The sequence below is a fragment of the Neofelis nebulosa genome, chromosome 6 (genome assembly GCF_028018385.1).
Source record: "Neofelis nebulosa isolate mNeoNeb1 chromosome 6, mNeoNeb1.pri, whole genome shotgun sequence".
Classification (NCBI taxonomy): domain Eukaryota; kingdom Metazoa; phylum Chordata; class Mammalia; order Carnivora; family Felidae; genus Neofelis; species Neofelis nebulosa.
In genome coordinates, this window is record NC_080787.1 from 30,239,675 (window position 1) to 30,261,875 (window position 22,201).

The 22,201-nt window shown below is 38.0% G+C and overlaps 1 protein-coding gene across 4 annotated transcripts in view; it reads left to right on the forward strand.

Moving 5' to 3' along the window:
• The window catches only part of GMDS (GDP-mannose 4,6-dehydratase), a 639,676-nt gene that overhangs the window by 298,881 nt on the left and 318,594 nt on the right, over positions 1 to 22,201 (forward strand). The window lies entirely within an intron of this gene.

Consider the following 22,201-nt stretch of genomic DNA (forward strand, 5'->3'; position numbering starts at 1 on the left):
TTTCCTCCCCTTCTGAGGTAAGACTGTGTTGGAGCCAAACCAATTTGTGGGGTTCTAGTGGCTATTGGCATAAGACTAAGCCAGTGTGAAATATAAATCCTGCAGGGCCTGCCAATTAGAGATGGTTTTGAACCACAAACAAAGTATATTAATGATGTTTACAGATGAGTTAGAGTAGTCAATTTATTTGCATGAATTGCAAAAAGAAAAAAAAATGTAGTATTGGAGAATCGCTGGAATCACAGGAAGGCCATTTTCAAATGAGATTCAGGCAGTTAAACCAGTGAACCTTTAAATTAGGGAAATCAAAAAAAGATGATGGATATGGAAGGAGTATGGTAAACATCAAACACATATGAAAGACCCTTGGGAAAATTAATGAAACCCTCTAGTATTTTTTTAAATGATTCAGATATTTTTATTAATGTCCCTGTGAGAATGCTACATGAAATACAAAGTGCTGTTTTGTCAAAAAAAAATTATAAACAAGAATTTTTTTTTTTTTTTACTTTTTGGCTATACTTGGAAAAAACACATCAGTACAATTATAATTTAAATTTCATTAATTATAAGATAAATTACAATTCTTTTCAGAATAGCATTTTCCCTCAAATTCAGTTTGAATCAAAGCTTTCTTTTTCACTATTAATTATGAATTTTGTTTTCCCTTTTAATTGGTTCAGGCTCGGGTAAGGATACAGAAGTATTCAACTGCTTCAATCCAGGTTCTATCACTTAGTAAATGAGCGACTTTTGGCAAGTTTCTCCGTCTTTCTGAGCCTCAGTTTTCTCATCTGTAAAATGGGGTAATATTAGTCTTCACTTATGGGGCATCTGGTTGGCTCAGACGGTTAAGTGTCTGACTTCAGCTTGGGTCATGATTTCATGGTTCATGGGTTTAAGCCCCATGTCAGGTTCTGTGCTGACAGGTCAGTTTATGACTTTGTGCCCCATGCCAGGCTCACTGCTGTCAGCACAGAGCCTGCTTCAGATCCTCTGTTTCCCTCTTTTTCTGCCTCTCCCCTGCTCATGCTTTCTCTTGCAAAAATAAAAAAATAAAAAGTGAAAAAATTAAGGAAATAATGTAAATAAAGTTATTAGCACATTATTATTATTACCACTACTACTAGTAATGTTGCATCTGGAGAAGGAGGGTCAATTTGTACCACCTCACAATCTAAAATGTAGGAATAACAAAAAAGAAATTAATTTTTTTTAACGTTTATTTACTTTTGAGACAGAGAGAGAGCATGAACAGGGGAGGGTCAGAGAGAGGGAGACACAGAATCTGAAACAGGCTCCAGGCTCTGAGCTGTCAGCACAGAGCCCTACGCGGGGCTCCAACTCACGGACCGCAAGATCACGACCTGAGCCGAAGTTGGCCGCTTAACCGACTGAGCCACCCAGGCGCCCCAACAAAAAGGAAGTTAATGAAGGGATAGACAACTTGTTTTTCCTGAGCAAGTATGGAAGTTAAGCTTCCAGAGCTTGGTAACTGGTAATTAAGGTAGACAAGATGTGATAAAGTAATTTACAGAGTATTGAACATGAAGTATTGGTAAGAATAAGTTCTGAACTTCTGTTGTTTATGAAATGTTTAATTCCCAGAGTTCATTTGAAGACTGAACTCGGAGCAGAAAAGAGTTTTCTAGATAAAGGGTTTAAAATCTTACTTTCCTATGCTCACTTTTGCAGAAGAAAACTTGTGGTATAAGAAAAAACTGGTTGCAGGGATACCTGAGTGGCCCAGTTGGTTAAGCATCCGACTTTGGCTCAGGTCATGATCTTGCAGTTTCTGAGTTCTAGCCCCGCATCGGGCTCTGTGCTGACAGCTCAGAGCCTGGAGCCTGCTTCGGATTCTGTGTCTCCCCCTCTCTGTTCCCCTCCCATTCTCATGCTCTGTCTCTCTCTGTCTCTCAATAATATAATAAAACCTTAAAAGAAAAAAAGGAAAAAAAAAAGAAAATACTAGTTGCAAAGAAAGAGAAAGATCAAAGAGCCACATAGCACTCCAGATCCACAGTAAGCATTCTGGAAGCTCAGTGGAGGAACTGAAGCCTTGCATAAAAACCAGCTGATAATGACTCAGTGCTTAAAGACAGCATTTGGCCAGTGCATAAACCAATACTAAAACAGAATGATAAACTTGCGGGAACAAACCCAGCTGGACAGACCAGCCTGCAAGGGGCACAACAAAGAGAATCTGCCCAGAACAGAGCAGTTCCTTAGGTCAAGATCAGTGTGTGTGTGTGTGTGTGTGTGTGTGTGTGTGTGTGTGTGTGTGTGTGTTGAGGGATGAGGAGGCATTGGACATTTTTACCAGAACCACTGAATATCTTTTATAGTTTGTTAAGTACTTATAAATACATTTATAATAAGTATAATCTAAATTTAGCCTGGACTAAGATTAAGAGTGGGATTGGCAACCCCTTAAAGCTGAGTCACTTAACTAGGTATGAGAAAGGAGATATGATGCAATGAGAAGGCAGCATCACTTTTTTTTTTTTTTTTTTTTTTTTTTTTTTTTTTTTTTTTTTTTTTTTGGTAATGAGGAATTTTGTGACACTAGAGACTTTGGGATGCCAGGAATACTCCTTTGGGGCTCAGATTATGAACTGAGACCATGAGGTAGGAAGGGGGCATCTCCCTCACTTCCATGTAAAGCACAGTTCATTGAGGGAGAACATTTCCCTGTGGACCCTCAGGACCTGTGCAGCTCTGAATTCTCACAGGATCAGGAACCCATGTGGCAACTCAAGTTCTCATGGAGGGTGCAGGTGATTGTGGTTCCTCCCTAAATTAATTTAATGCCAGGAGGGTGAGAACTTTAGATAACTGGTTTTGAGAATGTTTAAAATATCCCAGCAACTTCTAGAATTGTTGGAGATTCTGCAGGTAGGGGTACTGACTCAGCAAAAGTTGAACCCTAATGCTACTCTTAACCTCCTTTATAGTTCTAGGCTCATGGAATCCTGGGGGGCATGCAGTTACCAAAACAAACTTAATAAATTGTTGGATCTTATTAGAGTTTGGGCTCAACCATTCTCAATGAATCCTTTTGCCATCTTCATACAGTCCTGGTTTAATGAACGCTTTTCAGTTATTGTTATATAGACATTCCTGGTCTGGACAGACCCTAATGATGAGTAAGGTAAAAATTCCTGGAGTGAGCAAAATTTATGTTCAATAAGGCTAATTTCTGCCAGAATAGGCAGGTCATTATAATAAAACTTCTTAAATATCTAGCATATTTAAGATTTCTTAAAAGGTGCTAAAGCAGGATGCACATGAGAATAAGTAGCCCATAATGGGATGCAATTAAGGAAGTGAAAATACAATCTGATCACAAAGAAACACTTCCTGGCCATGAAAAAGGTAGGTATGCAGCATAATTTTGTCAATGGAATAGGGGAAGCCCCAGTGCCCACAAGATGTTAAAGAAGGCTGGGTTGAAGTACACAGGAAATGTCTCAACCCTGGCCCAGGTGCCTCTTAAAATCCTAACAATGAATTTGTACAAAAGGAGCAAAATTTCTTTTTAAGGAAGAGGAAGGAGTTTCTCAGAGGAGCACTGATTAATTTTATTAGAGGCAGACAAAACGAGTATTGTTAAGAACCTTAGTACTAATATATACCCATGTGGACAGCCATAGGACTGTACACTCTCAGAAGCCTATGATAACTATTTAATCTGAGGTGCTAGACATTTAGGAATGTTTTCTTAACCTGCAAACAAAGGGAAATATTCCTTATAGGGAGCAGGGGAATGAAATTATTTTTAAAAAATGAATGTAATCTATTGTTCTACACCCAGCACTATAATGAAAATTCATACCATATATGAAAAAAAAATGCCATGTGTTCATCTCTTTAACAGAGAAATCGAACTTTGTAGACATAGCTGAATATCACTATGTCAATTAAATTTTGTGGTCATGAAAATGAAATTGCTATTCTAGAATAGACTTGGGGGTAGGGATTTCAGGAGTTGGGTGCTCCCCATGGGCTAGCTTTAGAATATGGCACTTCTGTCAGGAGGAAGGCTCCTGGGGTTGGTTAATGTTCACTGTGAAGCCTTACTTAGTTAGCATCCATAGTGGCTGCCCTGCCACACACTCCTTTCCTCCAGCTGATGGGATGAACACGCCCTGTGGCCACTTCCTTCAAGGTCTTTGACACTAGCTTGATGTTTTTCACATATTCCTGTTTTCCTTGGTTGGATTCTAAGTGTGTCTAAGATCAGAATTTTTAAGCACAAATCATTCTTGAGAAGTATGGAGGGCTCCTGAGCTAATAGCTTACATTTTTAAGAAGTTTTAACTTTTGAAACTATTAGCGATATTAATTTTTTTTTTTTCAACGTTTTTTTTTATTTATTTTTGGGACAGAGAGAGACAGAGCATGAACGGGGGAGGGGCAGAGAGAGAGGGAGACACAGAATCGGAAGCAGGCTCCAGGCTCCGAGCCATCAGCCCAGAGCCTGACGCGGGGCTCGAACTCACGGACCGCGAGATCGTGACCTGGTTGAAGTCGGACGCTTAACCGACTGCGCCACCCAGGCGCCCCAAAACTATTAGTGATATTAATGATGATGATGGTAACATAGCAGTTAACACATAGCCCTTACCATGCACACAGTGCTGTGTTTTTCACATTTCTTTTAACTTCATAGTAAAGCTATGGTTATATCCATTTTATAATGGTTATATCCATTTTATAGGTGAGGAGACAGAAGTTTGGAGAGATTAAATTACTTTCTCATAGTAAGTGAAGTGTCCAAGATTTGAACCCAGGCAGCCTGACTCCAGAACCCCTACAATTATCCATTACATTATGCTGACTTCTAAGATGGCCTGTCTCTTAAGCCATGCTTCATTTCCCAAATGAGCTTTATTCTAATCACATCAACTCCTTTTTGACCCTCAAATTTTTCCTCAAGAGTTTTATTCCTATTTGACATTTTTGTTTCTTCTTGACTTTCCTGGTTTTCCTTATTTAGTTTTGCTAAACACTAAATTTAATTAGTGAAAATACAAAATGATGAAGCAAGATGTGGAAGCAAATTATTTTTCCTGAATTTTGTCCTGTAGTTTACATAGAAACTGGGGCAATATGAGACTAAGCTATCTTGAAACTGAGTGTATTAACTTTCAAAAACTATGTTGCATGGTTTTTAGTTTATAGAGACTATTAGGGAATCAATTATATTGATGAATGATAGCTACCCTCACTGTTTAGAATTCTTAATATTGTTTATACACTGTCAAATAATTTTTAAATTTGCTTTTTCACTGATGGCAACAATCTTTGTTTTTACAAACTGATGTGAAGAATATTTGGTTTTGCAGCTCACAGACATTCCTTTCATGAAAATCAAACAGGGGCCTCAAGAGCAGTATGTGCAGACTCGAAAATTCAAGGCAAGACTCCCTGGACAAAAAAATAATAATAATAATAATTGTGTAACAGTTTATTTCCTTGCATATTATGGTTTAGGGTCAGCATGTCTTAAAATGTCTTCTATAACACCGATTATTAGGTTCTCCAAAGAAACAGAAAAAATACGAGATATCTATACCTATATGAGATGTACTGTAAGGAACTGGCTCATGATTATGGAAGCTGAGAAGTCCCATTATCTGATGTCAACAAGTTGGAGATCCAGATACAGTTCCAGTCTTAAGTCCAAAGGCCCTGGAATGGGGACTCACACTTGCAGTGTAAGGAGGAGAAGGCAGGGGAAGACAGATGCCTCAGCTCAAGCCCTCCAACAGAGAGGAGGAGTTCTCCTTTTATCCACCTTTTTGTTCTGTTCAGGCCTCTGAGGGATGGAATGAGTCCCACCAACGTTAAAGAGGGCAGTGTGCTTTGCTCAGGCTATAGATTCAATCAAATGCTAATCTTATGGGAACACCCTCACAGACATACCCAGAAATAATGTTTAGCCAAATATGTGGGTACCCCTTGGCCTGGTCAAGTTGACTCAAAATGAATCATCGTACTGACTGAATGCTTTTTTTTTTTTTAATCATTACCTAAATTTCCAGAAAAAGGAATTTATTCTTCATTCTCTATGATAATTCAGGAATAGTTTCTGTCTCTGCTCTGGTGTGCCTTAGATATGCTACTGTCATTTGTGTGACCATCAGACTCCCTGGGCCTTCAGCTGAGAACCCCAAATAGATCAGGAATATCAAGAAAGCATAGATAGTAGTAGCAGAGAGGGACTATGTAACAAATAAGAAAGTCATACTTTCCCCTCCTTGTGTTTTTCATTCCTTAGTATTACATATTTATTCCATGTCAACAATTAAGGTGGCATTTATTGACTGGTAACCAATACTTACAACTCATCTTTTATTTCTGATTACTCTTGCCCTTGGAGTCTGACCCTTCTTGAAAAATATTTCATAAACTGAAGTCCAAACCACGTATCAGCAACAGTTATTACAGAAGAAGAAATATTAGTTGCTTTCTTTGGGTGAAAAACTATCATTTGTACTCATTTGTTTTTTGGGGTACTGCATATCTTTACTTTTCTGTGATATAAGAGAATAACAGAAACAAAGTCATGACTACCAAGTAAGATTATTGTGTAAGGAGACACAATTGCTTCATTTTATAGATATTTGTCTTATCCTCCATTTTCTATCAGATGAAAATTTGAATCAAAGCCCTTTTGAAGATTTTCTTACTTTGCAGTCTTTACACTGGAATGGCTATATGCCAATACTGTTTTTTTAAAGTTACTTTGAACATGAAATTTGTATGAACGGGCTCTGCTTTACTTCTCAAATTTCACTACAATTTTGAGTCAAGATGGAAGCCAAAGAAGAAACTGAATCCTAGAGGGTCAGTGTGAGCAATGTCAAATAGAAGTACGAACATTGTCCTGTGAAATAGCTCTATATGTCAATTCTGAAATACAGCAAACATAATATAGAATGATGTCAGATAAGGCATTTTAATGTCAATAAGTCATTTTGTAAAAATGAATTGATTTCAAAAATATATATATCTCTATATTATTCCCATGCCTTTTCATTCTTGTATACATTGCATATATTCTCTCAGAACAAAGTTTGATTGTTCTGCATCAATCCCTTACCTCTCCCCACTCCCTACCTCTTACTGTAGATTGAAGTAAGAGTAGTCTACAGAGGTCCTGAAAAATATGGATGGTGAGAAGAAATTATGACTACAATGTGTCAGAAGAGAGATAAGCTGCCTAGTATGACAGATAATTTCTTCATCATTGACTGGTATCTGTAATGTTATCTTTATGCTTACTGTATACATGTCCCTGTAAAACAAACATACTAGTTTAAGTATCTAATCATTCCCAAGAATCTAGAATTGTGGCAAAAGAAATAGAAGAACTAAGTTCATGATGTACTGTATTTACCAATGAAAAGATACCCTATTCCTTAAACTGTTGAATACTCCTACTTCTTTCTTGTTCAGAAAATGTTTATTGAATACCTATCATGTGATAAGGCCTATACTAGACTCTGGTGAAAGAGATGAAGAACATAATGCTTGTGTTTAAAAAGCTCACGGTGGGGGCACCTGGGTGGCTCAGTCGGTTAAGCGTTCGACTTTGGCTCGGGTCATGATCTTGCGGTTTGTGGGTTCAAGCCCTGCAACAGGCTCTGTGCTAACAGCTCAGAACCTGGAGCCTGCTTCAGATTCAGTGTCTCCCTCTCTTTCTGCCCCTCCTCCCACCTCTCTCTAAAAAAAAATAAACATTTAAAAAAATTAGAAAAAGTAAAAATCTCACAGTGGAGATAAGTAAACTAAAAATTACAATGAAGTGTAATAAAAGCAGGTGGACATATGCAAGGGTGATTGAAGAGTATGGAGGAGGGACAGCTCACCTATTGGTGAGGGGAGGACTCAGGAAATCCTTTCATCAAGGTGATACTTGAAGTATGACAATTGGGGAGCAAAATATGGATAAAGATGTTTCTCACAGAGGAGGCATATGCAGAGAAAGAGAAGGGACCTAGGCTTGCTGAGGAACCTGTACAGTTGGATGCTGCTGGAGAGAATTGTGGGGTAGGAAAGGGGCAGGTGGAGAAGCTAGAAGGTGATGGATGACAGATCACACAGAGATATTGTTACCACGGAAGAAAGAGGGGGTTGTGATCAGATTTTCATTTAGGAACTGTAAGTTTTTTTTTTTTTTTTTTTTTTTTTTTTTTTTTAATTTTTGGGACAGAGAGAGACAGAGCGTGAACGGGGGAGGGGCAGAGAGAGAGGGAGACACAGAATCGGAAACAGGCTCCAGGCTCCGAGCCATCAGCCCAGAGCCTGACGCGGGGCTCGAACTCACAGACCGCGAGATCGTGACCTGACTGAAGTCGCACGCTTAACCGACTGCGCCACCCAGGCGCCCCTAGGAACTGTAAGTTTTTAAAACAGACTTCTCTCAAAGCAAGAAGAGCATCTGGTAGGAGGGCTAAATGAAATCTTTCACTGAGTTGGACTTGTGCATCTGTGGGGAATCTAGGTTTAGAAATGTCAAAACTCACACTAGGCTTGAGCGAAATAAGTAGAGTTAGATGGCAGGTTGGGTGTATATTACCCAACTGTGGGAATGACAGAGATGTATCTGGCCTGACCTTAGTGACAATTGGAACCAGAAGTCATATATCTTCAGGGTGCTCTCTCTTTGTCTCTTGTCTCCATTTTTCTTTGTCTTGGTTTTGTCTTTTTAAACCACTTTCTTCTATGAAACCAGAACTAGGGTCACTACCAGCTTTAGTCTCACTATGCTCCCTCAACTCTATTTAGAAAAGGCCAAGGGAAGGAGTCTAATTGGCCTGCCATGATGGGGTGCCTGTCCCTCAACCAGTCACTGTAGCTGTGGTTTTTTGGGTCAGCGTGGGTTCCGTTCATGCTTTTGAATAAGTCAGTGCAGTCAGAAAGGCAGAGTCAGTCCACTGCCATTAGGACCAGGCAAAGAAGGAAGGAACACAAAAATGTCCTTCAGGGGCATCTACAAATTAGGCAGCCATCACTATCATGGTCTACTAGAGGCTTGATTTGGAAGTTCTGTAGGAATGTCTGAGAAGTAGAAGCAGTAGGAGTTGGGCAGTTGACTGGCAGATGTGAATGAGAAAGAGTCAAAGGGGATTCCCAAGTAGCTGGGTAGATAGCCCATTCATCAAGCAGTGACATCTAAAAAATCATGTCAGCTGAGGTAAAGGAGACTAGAGTGAGATAAAGGTTATATCCCCTGAGGTGAGTAGGAGGAAAGCCGGATGGAAACTTGCAGATCACATAAAATGATTACCAGCCAGGCAGCAGGAGCTTAGCTTGAGTTGGAGAGCATAATTAGAATAGGTGTGTTCTCCCACAGCACTCAGGCCACAACATAGGAGGAAAGACATTGATATTGATATGAGGTTTTGCAGAGTATGTGAAGTGGAACAGCCAGGAGAGCAAAGGAATTAAGGGTATTAGCAAGAAAATGGTCAAAGTGATGGCTCATTATATGAAAAAGAAGGAAATAAAGACTAAGGAATCTGCATGAACAAGAGACTGGGAGTTCTGTATGCTTGGAGAACTGGTATAATGCTGCTGTGAGGATGGACATTGTGGACAGGAGGATAAATCATATAGCAGAGGGAAGTGTTTGTTTAAGATTTGAGAGGGAAATAGAAGCCCTCAGAGGGAACATCTGCACATTTTTTAATCTGAATTTTTGTTCTTTCTACCCTCTCTCCTATGCCCGTGGATGGGCTGTCTGGAGAACTCAACATTCGTCCACTAGGCCCTGTTTGTAATCACCAACCCAAAGGTGTGACACCAGCAATTTTCACCTCTCTCCTGGATCATTTCTATTTCTCCCTCATCACTAGATCTCTCCCTTCAAATGTTACTTTTTCTCCCATCTTGAAATAAAATTTTCTCTCCTCCATTCTGTCTTTAACCCTCTCACCCATCAGATTTCTGACTACATTCCTCTGAGGCTCTCTGATCAGGGTCGCCAGTCACCTTGAGTCTGCCATACCCATTGGTCATTTTTCCATCTGTCCCCTGTCTTCCTCCCTGACCTACAGCCGTGGTGATTAACAACCTCCTGGGCACGCGCTTTCCAGACTTTCCGGATTCTTCCCTGCTCTTGTTTTCCTTCAGCCTCACTGCTTCCTCCTCATCTGTTTGACCTCTAAATGTTGTAGTGTCAGTGGATTCGGTTCTTGGACCATTTCTGTTTTCTTGCTCACTTCCCTCTCTTGGTGGTCTCAGCCAGTTTCAGGACTTGAAATACCATCCACACATCAATGGTTCCCAAATGTGTGCTTTCACCTAGACCCTCCTCAGGAGGCCAGACTCATATATTCACTTTGACTTTAGATGAAGACTCACCCTGTCTCATCATGATTTAAATATTTCATGTTTATTAGTTCTCTGATAGTTTCGTCAGTGTATCAAATGAATGGAGAGACTTAAAATAACACAGTGTATCTGTGGGTAAGGTTAGCGTTTATATATAAATTTGTTTTAATTTTGTGGGATTTTGTCTTTGTCCGGATTCGTTTGTTTGACTAAGGCAGTGATTCTCAAGGAGGGGGGCAGTTTGTTTCCCCAGGGGACATTTGGCAATGTCTGGAGACATTTTTGGTTGCCACTGCTGAGAAGGGGGTGCTACTAGCATCTCTTGGGTAACAGCCAGGAATGCTGCTAAACACTCTGCAATGTACAGGTCAGCCCCAAATGTCAATAGTGCTAAAGCTGAGAAACCCTGAAAATGAAGATTTGTGAATTTGAATCATCTTAATCTCAGTAGAAAAGGCATTGAACATTTGATGCAAAGAGCAAAGTAGCTTGAATCTTTCTCTTTAAACATGTATTTATGAATAATTGCCAAAAGGTGGTAGCTATCCTCGACAAATGCACGTTGTGAATGGTCCTCTTGTAAGCCTGAGATTCCTTTAAGCATGCCTGTTGGATTTTGAGTACCTGCAGTTAAATAGTGTTGCTCTTGGCAGGACTTGGTGAGCAAATGAGGTATGAGCTCTCTGATCTCTGCAGTCTGCTCAGTCAGCCATGACCTTCCCAGTGTCTCTTCTTTCTACACCCTGTCTGCAGCGAGCCACGGCCCAGGCAGTTCCCAGTGGGGTGGCCAGAGACTACCACAGGGGGGGAATGCAGGGCCCCAGGGCGGAGGTTCATGAGGGGTTCAGGATAAATTGGAATGATTTCTGTTTTGCAATGAATAGCATCCAAACGGGCTTTGTACTTTATCTAACTCCAAAAAAATCTTTAAATCTACAGCTTTTGGATGAAGTACTGGGCAATGAAATAAAACTTTTCTTAGAGAAATTGTGGTTACTTCACATACTATTTGGATGCTGACAGGGATATATTTTGCATGTATTTATATGTATGTCTTCAGCATACATATTTGTGTATACATGTGCACGTACTAACAATGAAAATTGCCACACAATCACAGCTACTTTGCTTCTTGGGAGTTAGACAGTATAATGGCAGGGCCAGAATGAAGCAGTTTTGTTTAATGTGGTAAGCAGAATTATCCCTCATAGGAATTACTGTATCTCCCTCAATGTTTCTTCCCTTAGTTCTATTTGATCATCATAAAATGTCCATTGTTGTATTTTGTATGTTATAAAAACAAAAATAAAAACAAAACCTCTGTTTTGTACAGAGGGTAGTACATTGTGGTAAAGATGGTGATTTAACAGATGATCTAATTCTTTAATTGCAATAAGTATGCTGCTATTCATGTCTTAAAGTTTAATGCTGATAATTTATGATACATGTTATAAATTTTGTCAGTTCTTCTTTTCCTTAAAATTTTGGTTTAGAAGATATTTGACTATAAATATTATTGGTATATTTTACGGTATTATAGTAAAAAGTTTAACAAGGCATATGTGCGTATACATACTCACACATACATTGATGTAAGGATTAGATATAAGAACAAAGCCAGGAAATTAGGAATTTGGCTTTAGTTCTATATCTGAGCTGCCTCCTGTGTGTTGGTGCTGGAATGATCTCACAGCAGGTCTTAATCATCTGTTCTCACAGGAAGTGAGGCCCAGTGTAAAGGGGAAGAACCACAAGACAAGACGATATTCTAGTTCAGAATTTCATAAGGAAAAAAAAAAAGCATATTTGCCTGTTGTGTGAAAAAAATTATTAAAAGTAATCGTATTTGAGCCAAAGACATACATACATACATATTGAACAGGCATACTCCATTTAAAAGAAAACATAAAAATAAATTTTTTCTGAATGTCTAGTATGAAAATAAAAATAAATATGTGTTGGGTGGAACAGTTATTTGCTTTGCATCCAGCTATACAGAGCAAATAATTTCTTTTAATATCTTTATTTCTCTAAATCTGTCTTCATCTTCCTGACAATTGCCTCCCAACTGTATGTGGGGACCACTAGGGACCCCAAAGTGGTATCCAGTCCTGTTTACCTAGTTTTAATAGACCTTTAGGTAATGTCCAACCTCTTTAATTAGAAGGCTCAGTTTTGGCCTTAGCAACAAACTAGAATAGCAGAACCTTTTTAACCTGGGCACAGTGGAAGGGGATGAAAGGTTGTAGAGGTTAGCATCTCCTGACTTCCATCAGAAACACACATAGACCCTCTCAGGAGGAAACAGTCATTCTCAGACATGTCCTCTGGTTTCCAGCAGATTAAGATTACTAAGTATGAACTCTGAGTGTCATCAAATGCACAAGGAAACAAGCTACCATCAGTCATATTCAGCAGGAGAAAAACAAGAAATTAGTCCCCCCAAGAACTTTAAATAGTGGCATTATCAAATTCAGAATATAAAATTACTAAGATATCTCTAGGTAAATAAATTGATAAATCATAAAAAATAAATAAGCAGCAACAGAATATAGAACTGCCCAGGCAGATTTGAAAAAGAACCAAAGAGAACTTTAGACATAAAAACAAAAATAATTATGGAAACAAAGAATTGTATGGCTGACTTTAAAATATTAGACTGCTGAAGGAAAATTAAATGGATCTCAGGAAATTACCCAGAACATTGCAGAGAAGGATAAAGAGGTGAAAATTATTAAAATAAATAAATAAACAAACAAATAAAAGAAGGTGGAGAAGAAAGGAAAGAGGAAGAAGAGGAAGAAAGAAATTAAGATTTTGGAAGGCAAAATAAGAATGTCTAACATTCCTTCCCAGAAGCAAATAGTAAGAGAAAAGAAAACAGAATAGAGTGATGAAGAGGCAATATTGGAAACGATGGTTACTGAGAGATTTCCAGACCTGCTATAAGAGACACTGTTAAGTGTTGTGTGCATCATGCAGAAAACGTATCTAGACACATTGAATTGAAATTCTGGGATACCAGAGGCAAAGAGAGAATCTTTAATGGGAGGAAGAAAGATGACCTACTAAGGAATAATAGAATGACCTCACACTTACCATAGCAAAAAATGGAAACCAGAAGACAATGGAATAATACCTCTAGCATGCTCAAAGAAAATAGTTTGCACCCTGCAGTTGTGAAATTAGCAAAATTATCTTTCAAATATGAGCCAATTTCTCTACATTAAAGGGATTTCAAAAGGATACATTTTCAAAAGAAAGGAAATTATGCCAGAAGGAAGATTCAAGAAGGAATGATGAAAAGGGAAATTGGTAAATATGGGAATATGCATGGCATTTCCAGTCCAAAATTATAAATAGATGTGTATTCTCTGAAGGAGAGACTCTGGGAGCTACTCAGATTAACTGAGGCAAACTTCAGAGTTACAATAGAGAAGAAACTTATTTTATCACCTTTAAATTAATCTTTTGCAACCAGATACTGTTTGTTGTGCTCATGAAAGATATATCATTCTCTTAAGATGTTATTAAAATAATATAACAGTGCTTGATTTATGTTTTATCATTTTCTCAAATATTCTAATCTGTGATCCTTATAGTGGATTGAGTGATCCCAAAAAGATCTGCCTACTTCTTAATTCCAGAAACTTGTGAATGTGATCTTATTTGGAAAAAGGGTCTTTACAGATATAATTAAATGAAGGATCTTGAGACGAGGAGATCATCCTGAATTACCAGGGTAGACTTTAAATTCAATGACAAGTGTTCTTATAAGAAACAGAAGAGGCAAAGACATAGATGTACAGGAGAGGATGGTGTAAAGATGGAGGAAGAGATTGGAGTGATGTAGCCAGAAGCCAAGAATCAAGAATGCCTGGAACCAGAAAGAGGCAAAGGAAGGTTTATCCCCTAGACTTCCCAGAAGGAACTTGGCCCTGTTCAATTCCAGACTTGTATTTCCAAAACTGTGAAAGAATAAATTTCAGTTGTTTTAAGCCCCCTAGTTTGTAGTAATTTGTTATGGCAGCCACAGGAAAGTCATACAGTCCCTAAAGGTTAAACTTTTCTCAAACAAAATAAAATGAAACAAACAAACAAACAAACAAACAAAAACCAAATTCAATTAAAAATGTAATTGTCTGCTGTATTACAGTATTGAAGCCAGTTTCTCTAGGCATGCCATCTTCTTCCCTTGTTTGTCTTTGAGATGGCATCTGGCTATCTGGGACACAGATGTGGCTTATTTGACTTGGTGTTGACAAGGAGGCAACTGGAATCCTCAGGCCCACATGGTACGCTCGGCACTGCTGATCTCAGCTGCAGAGCTGCTGATACAAGCCATTCCCTTGCCTAATGGCCAGGGAGGCGGCAGGCTTGGCTCTTTTTTGGTGTCTGCTGCTTATAAAATTCAGGGGCTTCTCTTTCCATAGGCTCCTGGAGTGAGTTAGCCTCATCCCATCCTTCATTGGCATGGTGGACTATTGACCCACTACATGTAAGATGTAGTCCATATCCTACGGGTTTTACCTCCAAGCCTCAACTACAGAGCATCCTCCCTCACCGCCTCCAGCCCACTCAGGGCTGCAGGGCAGGCCTGTTGGCTCTCACACCACTGCCCATGCCCTGTAAGAGAGCCTCATAATACTGCTTCATGTATCTTGATGCAGCTATCCCAGGTCAGTCTGGGTGGCATCCTAAGGAGATCTCTCCAGAGTCTCCAGCATGAAGTAGGTTGAAGTCTCCTCCTCTTGATGGTTTCTTCAATATAATTTACTTGTTATCCCACAGAAGCTAGGTTGGAACATTGCCTCTGCTGGTGTCCTCCACTGCCCGGGGTGGCCTGGGCACCCCCCACCTGCTAGCTCTTTTCATCCTTTTTACAAGAACCACAGGCCACATGCCTGCCCATCAGAATGTGTGAGAAACTTTGGGTTGTGACCACTCTTGGTTTTTGATACACTAAACTTATTTAGAAAATTACTTTTCCATGACCTTATTTTCAAACTTACTCTCTTGTTACGGAATCCTATTTTGAATGATAGGGATGAATATTAACTCTTTCTTTTTGACTATTTGATACAGTTCTGTTCTTTCTCCAGACTTGGGCTAACTGTGGAGAAGGTCACATAAAGACAAATGTGGAAGAAAAAGATTTTACTATTTTAAAAGATTTATCACAGTAAAAATATCCAAGACAATAAACATTTATAGCTAATAGAAGTACTTTACAATGATATAGAGTTATACAGCCTTTAAACTAAGTATCTTACTAGGTCCTTAGAGTGGATTATTATCCCATTTTATAGATAAAGCAACTGAAAAGTTAAAATGCTTATTTAAGGTAATGGCACTTATAAAGGGAACAGAACTATTAATAACTCATATAGTATATAACCCTACTTCCAGTGTTACACTTCCAAGGCCATGTCCTTTGCCTCAGCTTGGACATTAAAGCTAAAGCCTATTTCTAGGTCCTGAGGTGGTATTCCAGTCATGTTCTTAGCCCAGAGCCCTCAATGTCCACCCAGACATGTGCTTTGGAGCTTTCCCTTCACTTGAGTACTTTTTTGAGACTCAGCTTTGAATTTAAATTAATAATACTAATGCTTTATCCAGCATATCTTGGTGTTTTTTAATGTGGCAGTTTTTCTTATATGCAACATTGGCAAAACAGAAATTCTGTTCTTTTCATTCTATCTGTGCTAGAACTCATGATCTCAGACTTAGAACTAAGATTTGGACTAAAATTCATCTTAATTTTTTTTCTTATGGATATACATTTATGTGACCACTCTTTTTTTCTATGTTAATGAGTTTACATTGACAAAGTAACGTTCAGTGGTTTAAGAAATGTTTATTAGTGCTTTCATTGTGTGAGTCTGTACATTTGACTTTGACTATTTATCTCAATTCTCAACTTTAGATTTTCAAAATCAGAGAATTAAGAGACCTCGTCATAAAAGATGTAAGAAATATGAACTTTCATTCATGCTTAGTTATAGATACCACTAACATTGTAATGTAATAATTATCATAATAGCTAACATTTATTGAGAACTTGCTAATCATATCACCTTGATTTTCTCACTTAAACATCAAATCTACATGGTAAGTATTGTTATTATCCTTGTTTTACAAATGAGGACATGATGATACTAATTCCTTACATTTCAGTAATGATTTATGTTCTACAGTGTTGTTTCAGATACAGGAACATTTGACATGGCACATATCACTATATTGATAGTTTACAGAACAGACTGTAACTTCAGAGCCGTTAAATGGTTTGTGCAAGATCACATAGCCAGTAGCTATCAGAGCTGGCCTTTGGTCAGTTCATTGGGCTAACTTTTCATTTCTTGACACTAAGGTCTTCTAGTTTAAGGCTCTTAGAAATCAAGTGTGCATTTAAAATAATTTCGAGAGGTCCATTATCCACGTGTTATAATGCACAACCACTTAAATAATCTCATCTGAGGAAGGATACCTCCTGCATTGCACTGTGGCTTAGTGAAATCAGCACAGGTGGGAAAGCAAGCCAGACAGGCTTGGATCAGGCTTACCTGCTTGTCCTGACTGTTGGGCAGTTTTGCTCAGCCTCTCTGCCTGTCTTTCTCCACCTGCACACTTGGGATGGTTTGTCAAAGTGGCCTCTAAGGTCTCATTCTAATATATAATTATTTTTATGGTTCTCTCCCAAAAACAGCAGGTGATAAGGAGTAAAAATGAAGAGAGCAAATTTAAAAAATAATAATTTTAAGCCTCTCCAAAAACTAATTAGTGAAGCATATGATAGCAACAATGTTTAAAATTAACCTGAAAATGAAATTAAAGAAAACAATTCCATTTACGATAACATCAAAGGAACAAATTTAACAAAATGAAAGCAAAACTTATTTTCTGGAAACTTCAAAACATCGCTGAAAGAAATTTCAAAAGGCCTAAGTAAATAGAAAGACATCCTGTGTTCATAAATTGGAAGACATGATATGGTTAAGATGACAGTGTTCTTTCTTCATATTGTCCTGCAGATTCAGCACAATCCCTATCAAAATCTCCAGTGGCTTTTTTTTTTTTTTGCAGAAATTAACCAGCTGAATATAAAATTCACAAAGAAATTCAAGGGACTAAGAATAAGTAAAACAATGTTTAAAAAAAACAAAGTCAGAAAACTCACACTTACTGATTTTAAAACTTACCATAAATCTAAAGTAATTAAGAATGTGGGATACTGTCATGAGGATAGATACGTAGATCAATGGAAAAGAATTGAAAGTCGGAAATAAACTCACACATTTACGATTAATTGATTTTTCACATAAGGTGCCAGGACAATACAAAGGAGGAAAAAATAACCTTTCTAATAGATGGGGCCAGGACAGCTGTATATCCACATACAAATGAATGGAGTTGAACCCTTTTCATCACACCATACGCTAAAATTAACTGAAAAATTAATCAGAGGCCTAAATGTAAAAACAAAGTCTGTAAAAATTTACTTTAAAAAATACGAGAAAATCTTTATGATCTTGGGTTAGGCAAAGTCTTCTTGGATATGACACCTAAAGCTCGTATTACTCCAAAATAGACAAATTGGGCTTCATCAAAATTAAAAAACAAACAAAAACTTTTGCACTTCAAAGGACACCATTAAGAAAGTGAAAAGAGAAGCTATAGAATGTGAGAAAGTATTTGGAAATTATATATCTAATAAAGGACTTGGATCCAGAATATGTAAAAAAAAAAAAAAAAAAAAAAACCTCTTACAACTCAATAGTAAAAACACAACCAACACAATTAAACAATGGGCAAAGGATCTGAATAGACATTTCTCCAAAGAAGGTATACAGATGGCCAATAGCATGTAAAAATACAGATGCCCAATCTCATTAGTCATCAGAGAAATGCAAATCAAAACCATGCTGAGATAACACTCACTATTCACTAGGAAGACTATTACCAGAAAAGATAAACTGTAACAAGTGTTGGGAAGGATGTGGAGAAATGAGAACCCAGTTTACTGCTGGTGGGAATATAAAATGGTAGATACTTTTGAGAACAGTTTGACATTTCCTCAGTAGGTTAAATGTAGAGTTGCCCTGTAACCCAGTAATTCCACTTGTAGGTGTATATCCAAGAGAAGTGAAAACATGATGTCGGTACAAAAACTTCTACATAAGTGTTCATAAGCATTCGTCACAATCACCAAAAGATTGAAACAACCCAATGTGTACCTTCTGACTGATGAATGAATAATGTGGTATATCCACATAATAAAATATTATTTGGCCATAAAGAAAGAATGAAGTACTGATTTATGCTGTAACATAGATGAGCCTTGAAAATGTTCGCTAAAATGAAGCCAGTCACAAAAGACCAAAAATTAGTCTGTTTATATATGAAGTGTTCAGAATAAGCAAATCTGTAGTGACAGAGAGCAGATAAGTGGTTGCTTAGGGCAAGAGGCCTTTGGGGAAAATGAGAAGTGACTGCCTAAGTGTTTTTTGGGGGTGCTAAAATGTTCTGAAATGTTAGTAATGGTGGCTGTATACTTTGTAAATGTATTAAAAGCCATTCAATAATACACTTTAAATGAATGGGTTATATAGTATGTGAATTATATCTCAAGAAAGCTATTATAAAGAATAACATTAAGAAATTAATATTTGAAACTGTCCCATTTACAATTGCACCAAGAACCATAAAATACCTAGGAATAAACCTAACCAAAGATGTAAAAGATCATTATGATGAAAATTATAGAAAGGTTATGAAGGAAATAGAAGACACAAAGAAATGGAAAAACATTCCATGCTCATGGATTGGAAGAATAAATATTATTAAAATGTCAATACTACCCAAAGCTATGTATACATTCAATGCAATCCCAATCAGAATTGTACCGGCATTCTTCTCAAAGCTAGAACAAACAATCCTAAAATTTGTATGGAACCACAAAAGACCCCAAATAGCCAAAGTTATATTGAAGAAGAAAACCAAAGTGGGAGGCATCACAATCCCAGACTTTAGCCTGTATTACAAAGCTGTAATCATCAAGACAGTATGGTACTGGCATAAAAACAGACACATAGACCAATGGAATAGAATAGAGACCCCAGAATTGGACCCACACATGTATGGCCAACTGATCTTTGACAAAACAGGAAAAGAATATCCAAGGGAAGAAAGTCTCTTTAGCAAATGGTGCTGGGAGAACTGGACAGCAACATGCACAAGAATGAAACTAGACCACTTCCTTATATCATACACAAAAGTAAACTCAAAATGGATGAAAAGCCTAAATGTGAGACAGGAAACCATCAAAACCTTAGAGGAGAAAGCAGTCAACAACCTCTTTGACCTCAGCCACAGCAATTTCTTACTCAACACATCTCCAAAGGCAAGGGAATTAAAAGCAAAAAGGAACTATTGGGACCTCATCAAGATAAAGCATTTCTGCACTTCAAAGGAAACAATCAACAAAATTAAAAGGCAACCAACAGAATGGGAAAAGATATTTGCAAATGACATATCAGATAAAGGGTTAGTATCCAAAATTTATAAAGAACTTACTAAACTCAACACCGGAAAAGCAAATAATCCTGTGAAGAAATGGGCAGAAGACATGAATAGACACTTTTCCAGAAAAGACATCCAGATGGCCAACAGACACATGAAACGATGCTCAACATCACTCATCATCATGGAAATACAAATCAAAACCACAGAGATACCACCTCACACTGGTCAGAGTGGCTAAAATGAACAAATCAGGAAACCTCAGTTGCTGGCGAGGATGTGGAGAAACGGGAACCCTCTTGCACTGTTGGTGGGAATGCAAACTGGTGCAGCTGCTCTGGAAAACAGTGTGGAGATTCCTAAAAAAACTAAAAATAGAACTATCCTATGACCCAACAATAGCAGTACTAGGAATTTACCCAAGGGATACAGGAATGCTAATGCATCGGGGCACATGTACCCTAATGTTTAAAGCAGCACTTTAAACAATAGCCAAATCATGGAGAGAGCCTAAATGTCCATCAACTGATGAATGGATAAAGAAGATGGGGTTTATATACACAATGGAATACTACTTGGCAATGAGAAAGAATGAAATCATGCCATTTGCAATAACATGGGTGGGACTGGAAGGTATTATGGTGACTGAAATAAGTCAGTCAGAGGAGGACAGATATCATATGTTTTCACTCATATGTGGAACTTGAGAAACTTAACAGAAGACCATGGGGGAAGGCAGGGGGAAAAATAGATACAGAGAGAGAGGAAGGCAAACCACAAGAAATCTTAAATACAGAGAACAAACTGAAGGTGATGGGGGTGGGAGAGAGGAAAAATGGGTGATGGGCATTGAGCAGGGCACTCCACAGTTGGGATGTGCACTGGGTGTTGTATGTAAACCAGTTTAACAATAAATCATATTTAAAAATTACATTTTGAGAACTACATATTCAAATAAACTTGACCATTATCCAAGACAACTTTTGGATGCAGATAAGGAAGGTTCCACATCTCCTAGCAAGACATTCTGTCCCGTCAAGGAGGGAACCTGGGCTTTATAATTTTACAGTCACTGATGTAAATCTGTTTTAAAATGGTCAGTTTGCATAGGTTCTTTGAATCTCAGTTTCTTCGCCTACAAAATGGGGGTAATGACAGTTCTTAGTTCTCGGGTTTCTCTGAAAACTAAATGAGTTTTTTCATCTAAAGAGCTCAGTGCGGTGCTAAAAGTGATAGCCATTGTTAGAGGTCTTGAGTTCATGATCATTGCAGGCTTGTGATAAGGATTTAAAGACAGGCCTGCTGGAAACCCCTGCACTACCTTTGCATGTGCCTGGAGCACTGTCCTTGTCTCACAGCTAATTAGTTGCTTCATGACCTCATGAGGAGACTCCATGCAGGCTGCTTCTCTGGTGGGTGTTTCCTGACCACATCCAGCTACTGAGTTACCAGATTTGACTGTTTCTGTTCTTGCAAATCTGTCATCTCACTTCTGGCAGCACTGATTTGTCTATCTTACCCTCTCTCTACTACTTTGAGTAGCTGCTACTGCATCACTCCCAAGTTCCCCAGCTCAGTGCTTAGTGCTTGATAGGTACTCAGTTAATACTATTTGAAAGAATAAATAGGGAAGGACAGGACCTAGATGCATTGAACATGGTCACATGCTTCCATTTGACCCCTAAACATTTGCTTACTAGTAAAGAGAATAATCTGAACTATTTTTTGTTGGGAACTTTATTTAGTGATATGGCATCACTAGTTTATCTAGTATATTTGTAATGATAGTATAGTCCTGATATTAAAAGAAAAAGGCAGACATCAAGAAATCTACATTTAATAATAAATTTAATTTTATTTGTTACAAGTCAGTGGAGAATAAAAGATTGTTAATGAGTAGCAGATTGAGAAGGATTGCACCTATTTAATATTTCTTCATTTTGAAAGTCTGGTTTTTGAAGGAGCTCTGTTTTATAAACTGCCATGGAAAGTTGAAACTTTGGATTTATTAATGTACTCTATGAGCTGCTAAGAAAAACTGAAAATTTAGATTTCCATAGAAATCCCATTGTCATCTTTAATGATGGCATTGGTATAAATGCATATACCAAATTTTTGTAGTCAGTGATCTAGTATATGTTGGTACTTGCCCTGGGCCATGTTCTTGCCAAAATTTAGTAAACCTATTTAGAAAAATTCCCCTTATCACTGTGCCAGTTTCTCTAGAAACCAAAAGCTTTCATCATAACTAACCTCCCTGCTTAATCTGCAAAAGAACAAAGCTAAAGTTATCGAAATGTGACAAATTGTGATAGTAATCTATCTAAACTGTATG